This window comes from Microtus ochrogaster, chromosome 26 (assembly GCF_000317375.1).
Source record: "Microtus ochrogaster isolate Prairie Vole_2 chromosome 26, MicOch1.0, whole genome shotgun sequence".
Lineage (NCBI taxonomy): Eukaryota > Metazoa > Chordata > Mammalia > Rodentia > Cricetidae > Microtus > Microtus ochrogaster.
Window position 1 is genome coordinate 7,872,804 of NC_022025.1, and position 9,605 is coordinate 7,882,408.

Genomic DNA, 9,605 nt, shown 5'->3' on the forward strand with positions numbered 1-9,605 from the left:
ATCATCTTCTTCTATTCATTTATTTTTATGTTTTGGGGAGTTTGGACTGAATGTAAGTGTGTGAACTGTGTGTATACTTTGACAAACTTGGAGGACAGAAGAGGGCTTTGGATCCCCTTGAACTAACATTACAGATTGTGGTAAGCTACCTACCATGTGGGTGTGAGAATCTAGCCTCTCTCTGGTCCCCTGGAAGAACACTGAGTGGTAACTACTGAGCCATCTTTTCAGCTCCTTCTTCAGTCTATGTCTAAGGAAAAAAACCTATAGGTTTACCGTTCCTAACATTGGGAAATATTTTGCCATGACTTTGCATTTTACTTATTAATTAAAAACTCTTCAGTTATAACTATTCAGTATTCTTTCTAGCTGGTGGAAATTGCAGAGAACATTTCTATATAAAAGTTTCTATGTAAATTAAAATAAACAAGAAAAGTCTCTGTGTAATGGAAACAACTTTTTTTTTTTTTCGAGACAGGATTTCTCTGTGGTTTTGGAGCCTGTCCTGGAACTAGCTCTTGTAGACCAGGCTGGTCTCGAACTCACAGAGATCCGCCTGCATCTGCCTCCCGAGTGCTGGGATTAAAGGCGTGCACCACCACCGCCCGGCACAACTTTTTTTTTTTTTTAAGAGAGCTTTTTGGGGGGGTGATTTATTTATTTGTTTTATTGATTTTTATTGAGCTCTACATTTTTCTCTACTCCCCTCCCTGTCTCTCTCTTCCCATTAAACCCTCTCTCATTTGCTTATCTGGTCTTGATTTAACTTTGGTAAGTGGTATTGATCCAGAAAGTTGTGCATTTTTTTTTAAGTTTTCCAATTTTGTGGAGTACAGGTTTTTGAAATATGACCTCATGATTCTCTGGATTTCCTCTGTGTCTGTTGTTATGTCTCCCTTTTCATTTCTGATTTTATTAATTTGGATATTCTCTCTCTGCCTTTTGGTTAGTTTGGATAAAGGTTTGTCTATCTTGTTCATTTTCTCAAAGAACCAACTCTTTGTCTCATTGATTCTTTGTTTCTATTTTGTTGATTTCAGCTCTCAATTTGATTATTTCCTGTGGTCTAGTCCTCTTGGGTAAATTTGCTTCTTTTTGTTCTAAAGTTTGTTTTTTTTTTTTCTTTTTCTTTTTGGTTTTTCAAGACAAGGTTTCTCTGTAGCTTTGGAGCTTGTCCTGGAACTTGCTCTTGTAAACCAGGCTGGCTTCGAACTCACAAAGATCCACCTGTCTCTGCCTCCTGAGTGCTGGGATTAAAGGAGTGTGCCACCACTGCCCGGCTGTTCTAAAGTTTTCAAATGTACTGTTAATTCACTAGTGTGAGATTTTTCCAGCTTCTTTATGTAGACATTTAGTACTATGATCTTTCCTCTTAACATTGCTTTCACTGTGTCCCATAAATTTGGGTATGTAGTGTGGTTATTTTCATTGAAATTTAGGAAGTCTTTAATTTCTCCCTTTATTTCTTCCTTGACACAGTGATAATTCAGGTGAGCATTGTTTAATTTCCATGTGTTTGTGAGCTTTCTGGAATTAGGGTTGCTGTTGAATTCTGGTTTTAAGCCATGGTAATCAGATAAGATACAGGGGTTATTCCAAATTTTTTTTATCTTTTGAGGTTTGTTTTGTTACCGGGTATGAGGTCAATTTTTGAGAAGGTTCCATGAGGTGCAGAGAAGGTATATTCTTTATGTTTGGATGGAATATTCTTTTTTTTATTTTTATTTTTTTTTATTTTTCGAGACAGGGTTTCTCTGTAGCTTTTGGTTCCTGTCCTGGAACTAGCTCTTGTAGACCAGGCTGGCCTCGAACTCACAGAGATCTGCCTGCCTCTGCCTCCCGAGTGTTGGGATTAAAGGCGTGCGCCACCACCGCCCGGCAAAATCGTACACTTGCAGCGACCACGAAGGGACTCGAACCCCCAATCTTCTGATCCGGAATCAGACGCCTTATCCATTAGGCCACGCGGCCCTTGGAATATTCTATAGATGTCTGTTAAGTCCATTTGAGTCATAACATCTGTTAGTTCCCTTATTTCTCTGTTAATTTTTTGTCTGACAGACCTGTCCAGTGGTGAGAGTAGAGTGTTGAAGTCTCCCACTATTAGTGTGTGGGGTTTAATGTGTGATTTAAGCTTTAGAAGTGTTTCTTTTACATATGAGGATATGCTTTATTTGGGGCATAGATGTTCAGTATTGAGATTTCATCTTAATGGATTTTTTCTTGTGACTAATATGAAATGACCTTCTTTGTCTCTTTTCATTGATTGTGGTTTGAAGTCTATTTTGTTAGCTATTAGGATAGCTATACCAGCTTGTTTCTTAGGTCCATTTGATTGGAATTTTTTTTTTCCAATCCTTTTCTCTGAGGCGATATCTGACTTTGAGGTGTGTTTCTTATATGCACCAAAAGAATGGATTCTGTTTTCGTATCCAATCTGTTAGCTTGTGTCTTTTTATAGGTGAGTTGAGTCCATTTATATTAAGGGATATTTATGACCAGTGATTTGCTATCTCCTGTTAATTTAGTTTTCATTGTTGGTGATATCAATTTGTCTGTTTTCCCCTTCTTTGGGATTTGCTGCTGTGAGATCAATTGTCTGTGTTTTTATTGATGTAGCCAACTTCCCTGGGTTGGAGTTTTCCTTCTAGTACTTTGTGTAGGGCTGGGTTTGTGGTTAGGTATTGGTTAAATCTGGTTTTGACATGGAATATCTTGTTTTGTTCTTCTATGGTGATTGAAAGTTTTGCTGGGTATAGTAATCTGGGCTGGCATCGGTTGTCTCTTAATGTCTACATAACACTTGACCAGGACCTTCTGGCTTTTATTGTCTCCATTGAGAAGTCAGGTATAATTCTGACAGGTCTGTCTTTATATGTTACTTGGCCTTTTTCCTTTGCAGCTTTCAATATTCCTTCTTTATCTAGTTTAGTGTTTTTATTATTATGTGGCGAGGGGGCTTTTTTTTTAATGCAATCTATTTGGTGTTCTGTAAGCTTTTTGTATCTTCATAGGCATATCTCTTTTTAGGCTGGGAAAGTTTTCTTTTAAGATTTTATTAAATATATTTTCTGGGCTTTTGAGTTGAATTTCTCTTTCTTCTATACCTAGTGTTCTTGGATTTGGTCTTTTCATGGTGGCCCATATTTCCTGAATATTTTGTTTTAAGTTTTTGTTAGATTTAATATTTTCTTTGACTGATAAGTCTATTACCTCTAGTGTATCTTCAGTGCTTGAGCGTCTTTCTTCTATCTCTTGTATTCTCCTGTTTATGCTTGCATTTGTGATTCCTGATTATTTTCTCATGATTTCTGTTTCTATAATTCCTTTGGCTTGTGTTTACTTTATTGTCTCTATTTCAGTTTTCAGGTCTTGAATAGTCTCTTTCATATGTTTGGTTGCTTTTTCTTAGTTTTCTGTAAGGGATTTGTTGATGTCCTCCAATTTTTTGTTTGTCTTTTCCTCCATTTTTTGAGGGAATTTGTCATTTCTTCTTTAAGGGCCTCAAACATGCTCCTGAAGTTATTTTTTAAGTCATTTTCTTCTGTTTCATCTATATTTGGTATTTGTATTCTGTCAAAGAACCTCGTTCAGTTCCTAGCACACACATGGCAGTTGAATAGCATTGCCATGACAACAACCTCATCAATATTGGTCATCTAAACACCTAATCAGCTTATCATCTAGATAGAGAACTTTCCACTATTCCCTATGGCTTCAGCTCATCAGGATACTGGATGCCAGGATCTCCATGTAATTATTGGGTCAGCATTCCTTAAAGTGAGCCTTCTGTGACAACTAAAATTTCACTTTGCATCAAAACACATATCTATCTGTTGATGAGGATCAAGGATCAATTTTCTTTCTTTCTTTCTTTTTTTGATTTTCAAGACAGGGTTTCTCAGTAGCTTTGGAGCCTGTCTTGGAACTAGATCTTATAGACTAGGCTGGCCTTGCTGGCCTTGAACTCACAGAGATCCCCCTGCCTCTGCCTCCCAAGTGCTGGAATTAAAGGTGTGCCCCGCTACCACCTGGCTGAGGATCAATTTTCTTAGCATAATCAGTATAACTGCCTTCCAATCAGTTTGATCTAGCATAAATCTAGAAGAAAGTAATCTCTTTATGGCTATAGTCACTAACGCCATCCTATCCATACTATTAACTTCCATTACATTCTGATTACCTCAACTTAATATTTATAGAGAAAAAGTAAGCTATAGTGTTATATTATATTTGTGTTTTAATAAATAAGTCTTGTCTGAAGATCAGAAGTCAATGCATCCACACAGGCCAAGGAGTGGTGGCACATACCTTTAATCCTAGGACTTGGATGATAGAGACAGGTGAGTGAGTATACAAGACCACCCTGAGCTACACAAAATTGATCCAGAAACAGATCCAGGTGGTGGTGGTTCACAACACTCAGTGTTTGGGAGTCACACACCTTTAATCTCAGCACTACGGAGGTGAAGACAGAAGAAGGAGCAATATGACTGGGTGAAGAGGGGGCGGGGAAGAAAATTAATATTTTCAGAATATCTGCATGTGTGAGAAAGAGAAACTTCCCATTCAACATGACAGTACTGTCATTGAATCAAAGGAAAAAACTCAAGCCAACCCTAAAACCACTCAAGTCATGACACTAAAACTACGATCATCATGACAAAGAAAAGAGCTCTTCGCTCAATATTGTGCCTTCTCTCTTCCGTGCCTGCCTTATATGATCTGGGTTGTGTTGTTGCTGGTGGTTGGATTGCCATGTTTGCTACATCACTTTGCAAAGTCAGGCAAGAAGAAACAGCATTAAGGATTCAGGAGAGCTGGACTTGGGTTGCAGCCTACCCACCCACAAGCTACTTCTGATGGAATCATTGAACTTTTAACATTCTTGTTTTTTGCTTTGTAGAATACTTGCAAGACTAGCTCATCCTGCTGGGGAGACTGGGGAGAAAGGGGTAAGCATTGTGGAACACTTTGAAAATAAGAAAGTAGACCTCATTAGTGGAAAAAATGATTAGTTTTGTTGCCATTAATGATGGTTGTTTAAGTATCAAAAATAAATAAATAAAGGTGAAGAGATAGGAACTCACTGAAGTGTGGAGTCTGAGGATTCATGAAGACAGGATCTCATCTTTTCTGTTTAAAAATTGGGTAGAGGTAACAAGTCTCTCTAATTATTAGCTGCTTTGTTTTTCTGATTTCAAGGTTGAAGTCCAATATCTGTCTCTAAGTGTTTATTATTTCTTACAATGATAAGTCTCTGTGGGTGTGGGTTTGACTCCACAGGCTCAGCCCGCCTTCCATTTTCCATATTTTTTCCTTGTTACCCACTGTTTAATCACCTAATTGACCTTGCAATTGTTCACCTGTGCATCCTGCCCTGATAGTCCTATGCTTCGGTAGCTCAACTTGACCCTATGGGCTTGGGTCTTAGCTCTGTCTATCTCTAGTAGCTGTCTGGATGAGTTTGTTAATATTCAATTTCTCAGTTTTAAATTATTATTTTTTGAAATTCAGTGAATCATGGCTCAGTGGATTTGATTCAACAGTTACATGGAACAGTCTATTTTAGTTCAGGGATTGTCAAATATATTCCCCAAGCCAACTACTCCTCAATAAAGACTGAGTGCTAAGGGCTGGAAAATTTATATTTTAGATCAGTTGAAAACCATGTAGTTCTGCAAAGAAGAAGCTTAAGAAATCAAAACTTATCTGGAGGTGATGTTGAGATGGAATATTTGACAGGTCCAGCACCTTCTCTTAGAAACTGGAAGGAGCTAGAGTTTATGTTGGTGAAGTCAGCCATCTTTTCAGAACTGACTCTAAGAAGCTTACTCTCTGCCTTCCCCAGCTTACTGTTCTTTTCCCAACCCCATGGGATACAACAGCCGGTTTCATCACACTGGCAATCATATGGACAGCTTTATGCTCCAGTTCTTTGCTTCTCTTTTTCCTTTTTCTATATTTGCTTAGCAAAAACTCTTCACCTGCCATTCCTACCCCTTTAAATGTCTTAACAAATAAATCTGCTCTTCCAGATGTTCATACTACCCCAGCTGTTTGCCTTACACCTCCTATTCAGTTGACTAGCAAAGTCTGACAGTTCAAAAACAGGTTCAGAATCCAAGCTGGGTCTCATCATTTTCAATACTCTTTCTTTCTCTAGGCCAGGAAAACATCACCTTTTTCCGGACATCGAGTTTGGTTTCCTAACTGGGTTAGCCTTTCCTTGCTCGTTATTCTCTCCAGTCTGTTCTCAGAAACTGGAGGAGTGCATCTGAATTTGAACTACTCTCTGTGTATAACACAGCCATTTGTGCCTTAATCTGAGCAGAAGCTGCTCCATCTCTGCCTCAGTATCCCTCCAGATGCATCTTCCTTCCCCCTCTCTTATTTTCTGGTCACCTGCCTTTCACAGGTCTCCCTGCAGTCTTAGCTCACCCTGTGGTTCCCCAGGTGGCAGCCTGAGCATAGAATGGAGGGTTTTCTTCTTTCTTCCTTCAGGCTTCTCTGTACTGTCTAGAGGATGCTTTGGTTGGCTTGTTAGTTTATCAAATTGATGGCCCATATGTTTCCTTTTTGTAGACAAAGCCTTCAATACATAGGTTGACTCCAAACTCCCCGTATAGTTGAAGATGGCTTTGAACTCATGATTGTCCTTGTCTCTTCTTTCTTCTTTTGTTGTCCCTTGAGCCTATTGTTGACTTCTCAGTAACTAAAACACATTTCAACATAGTTCTGGGGTAATATATATCCGGCAACTATTATGAAGTTTCCTTGTTGATTATTCTTTTGCTCGGTTAAAATTTGAAGTATTTATTTAGGAAAATGTATATTTGTCTTTTAACCTTAATAATCAGAATGATTTCGGAATCCAGAGGCAAAAGATTCTATATTCATATTTCTCAAGTTATGACGTGGGAATGTCATATATCAATCTGTTGATTTCATTGGTTAAGGAATAAAGAAACTGCCTAGGCCCCTTGATAGGCCAACCCTTAGGTGGGTGGAGTAAACAGAACAGAAGGCTGGGAGAAAGAAGCTGAGTCAGTGAGTCACCATGGTTCCCCCACTCCAGGCAGATGCAGGTTAAGATCATTCCTGGTAAGCCGGCTTGTGGGCTACATAGAATAATAGAAATGGGTTAGATCAATATGTAAGAGCTAGCCAATAAGAGGCTAGAACTAATGGGTCAGGCACTGATTAAAAGAATACAGTTTCCGTGTAATTATTTTGGGTATAAAGCTAGCCGTGCAGGTGGCCGGGTGCTGGGGACACAGCTCCGCCGCTCTTACATCAACAGAGTGGCAGTATTTAAAAGAATACAGTTTCCGTGTAATTATTTCGGGGCATAAGCTAAGCTAGCCATGCGGGCAGCAGGGTGCTGGGGACGCAGCCCCGCCACTCTTATTTCAACAAAGTTATGAGCTATATAGCTATATGATTAAAGAAAATGCCCACCTCATGGCATGATGTAATCGAGTTGACAGAAATCAGCCGAGCCAAGGAGTGGGTGGGTGGGTAAACGTGCTATAAGGCACTTACATAATGACTCTCACTAAGTCTTCCTGCCCACAAAGAAGACATGAAATGCTGTTGCCTCTGAAGACTCCACAAATACCTGACCTCCTAGAAACTCAAGGAGAGAACGGCATGATTGCTATTCTACCTGGGGCAGTGCCATGGCAAGTGCACATTGGACGTGTCTTGTTCTATATTGTAGTGACTGGTACTCACCAGAACGCACTAGAAATGCAAACAAAGAATATTATCCATTCTGAAGAGTATGATGGGGACCATACTAGAAATAAAACAGTGTGATAAGTAGATTCTTTCTGAAACTTTGGGTGGTTCACGGGTGATGGGGATTCCTTGCTTGGATTCTTGGCCCTGGAGATCCCCAGAGGCCTTCAGGGTGTTCACTTTCCATCTGGGTGTTGGCCTGTGACTCAGGTTGAATCACCACTGTTTAACTAACTGGCCCAACTGTTTCCATTTGCAACGCTGCAGGAACCTCCTTGGGCTCAGGCGGGCAGAGCTGTCATTTTATGTTGATGAAGTGACTTCTGCCTTTAAAAACTAAAACATAATTCTGAGCTCTTTTTAGATTTGTGAATCTACTGAGAACCTAACCCTCAATGACAAAATGTGGAAAAAATTATTCCTCTAACTCTCCACTTAGAAACCATTCAGGCTGTAGTCTAACCTGAAGGAAAAGACAAAGGGGAACAGTAAGGAGTGAAATGGTAACATTTAAAAACACCTTTTCCCATAATATACGAGCTGAAAAAGGAATTAATCTCTTGCAGCTCTAACAGACATTTCGATGGGGTTGCTGTGGTCTGTACATACAGTTGAATGGGTCTGAGTTATTTGAAAAAGATACATTTTACTGCTGTTTGTGGATGAGTTTTCAGGGCACTAGGCATGTGTTGTTCAAAGTCCTGAGATGAGCAAGCTCAGCCTCTGGCTTATTTCCCAGAAATTACAATATTCTGTAAAGGAAAGCAGAATAATCAGTTTCTTATGCTGCCCATTCAGGTGTCTCATGTTTAGTGCAAATTTAAACCAGACACTAAAAAAAGAAACGTACCTGAGATGTAAAGAAATAACCAAAGGCCTACTGTAGTTGAACAATATTTGGGGAGCAAGAAGTTTCAAAGCATGAAATATAGGACCGTCATAGACTTTGTGGAAATAAATTGAAAGCAATGTTGCTAGAAATCTTCAGCACCAACAAAGTTAAACAATAGTTCAATTTTACCTCCTTAAACAGCATCATCAAATAACTCTTCACTGCATTCAAGGGTCATCCAGATTCCCAGGCCACTCACCCCCACCCTAGCAGAAATGTGCCTTCTTTGGGGGAGGCAGTGTCATCCCAGGTAGTGAACGCTCAGATAAATTAGGTAGATTTACACATATACAAACACACACACACACACACACACACACACACAATATATGTAATTTTAGGTAAATGTAAAAGAAGATTCCCTGTGGTTTTTCAAATACCCTTGGTGTTATTTTTCTCTCGTCATACATTCCTTCTCACTCCCTGCTGCCCTCCCTCCCTCCTCATCTCATGTATATAGCTGCCTCGTCCTACCTCTTCCTTCTCTAGAACACCTCTCTACTCCCCACCACCGTCATGGTCCATTCTTATTTTCCCGGTATCTGCACTTACTCCAGGTTAGATTGTAAAAAATCTCCAGTGCCAGGTGTGTGAAGTCTCCTTCCTGCTTGTGGGTCAGAGGATCCAAGAGACAGTCTGCTTAACCAAAGATAGACCGTTGCTACAGCCCTTGACTGCCTTTCAGAAAACAGTCAAGACCCTTTTCCTGAAAACCCCACGCATTGCAGGCAGAAGGCTAGAAGGGTTTGCTCTCCTCCACGGGACCTGGAAACATACTTCCTGACAAAGTCTCTTCCACAGTGTCAGAAGATGCTATGCACGCTGCCAAGAGAATCAATAGTGCCATGCAGCACCTACAAAACACAGTGTCATGGAGCACTGGACTGAGCTCCCAAGGTCCCAATGAGGAGCAGAAGGAGGGAGAACATGAGCAAAGAAGTCGGGACCACGAGGGGTGCACCCACCCACT

At 40.0% G+C, this 9,605-nt stretch overlaps 1 non-coding gene across 1 annotated transcript; it reads right to left on the minus strand.

Annotated features, from left to right (window-relative positions):
• Window positions 1-1,898: 1,898 nt before the first annotated feature.
• Trnar-ccg lies at window positions 1,899-1,971 on the minus strand. The gene has a single exon. It is a non-coding gene; the product is annotated as a tRNA-Arg (tRNA).
• Window positions 1,972-9,605: the final 7,634 nt, after the last annotated feature.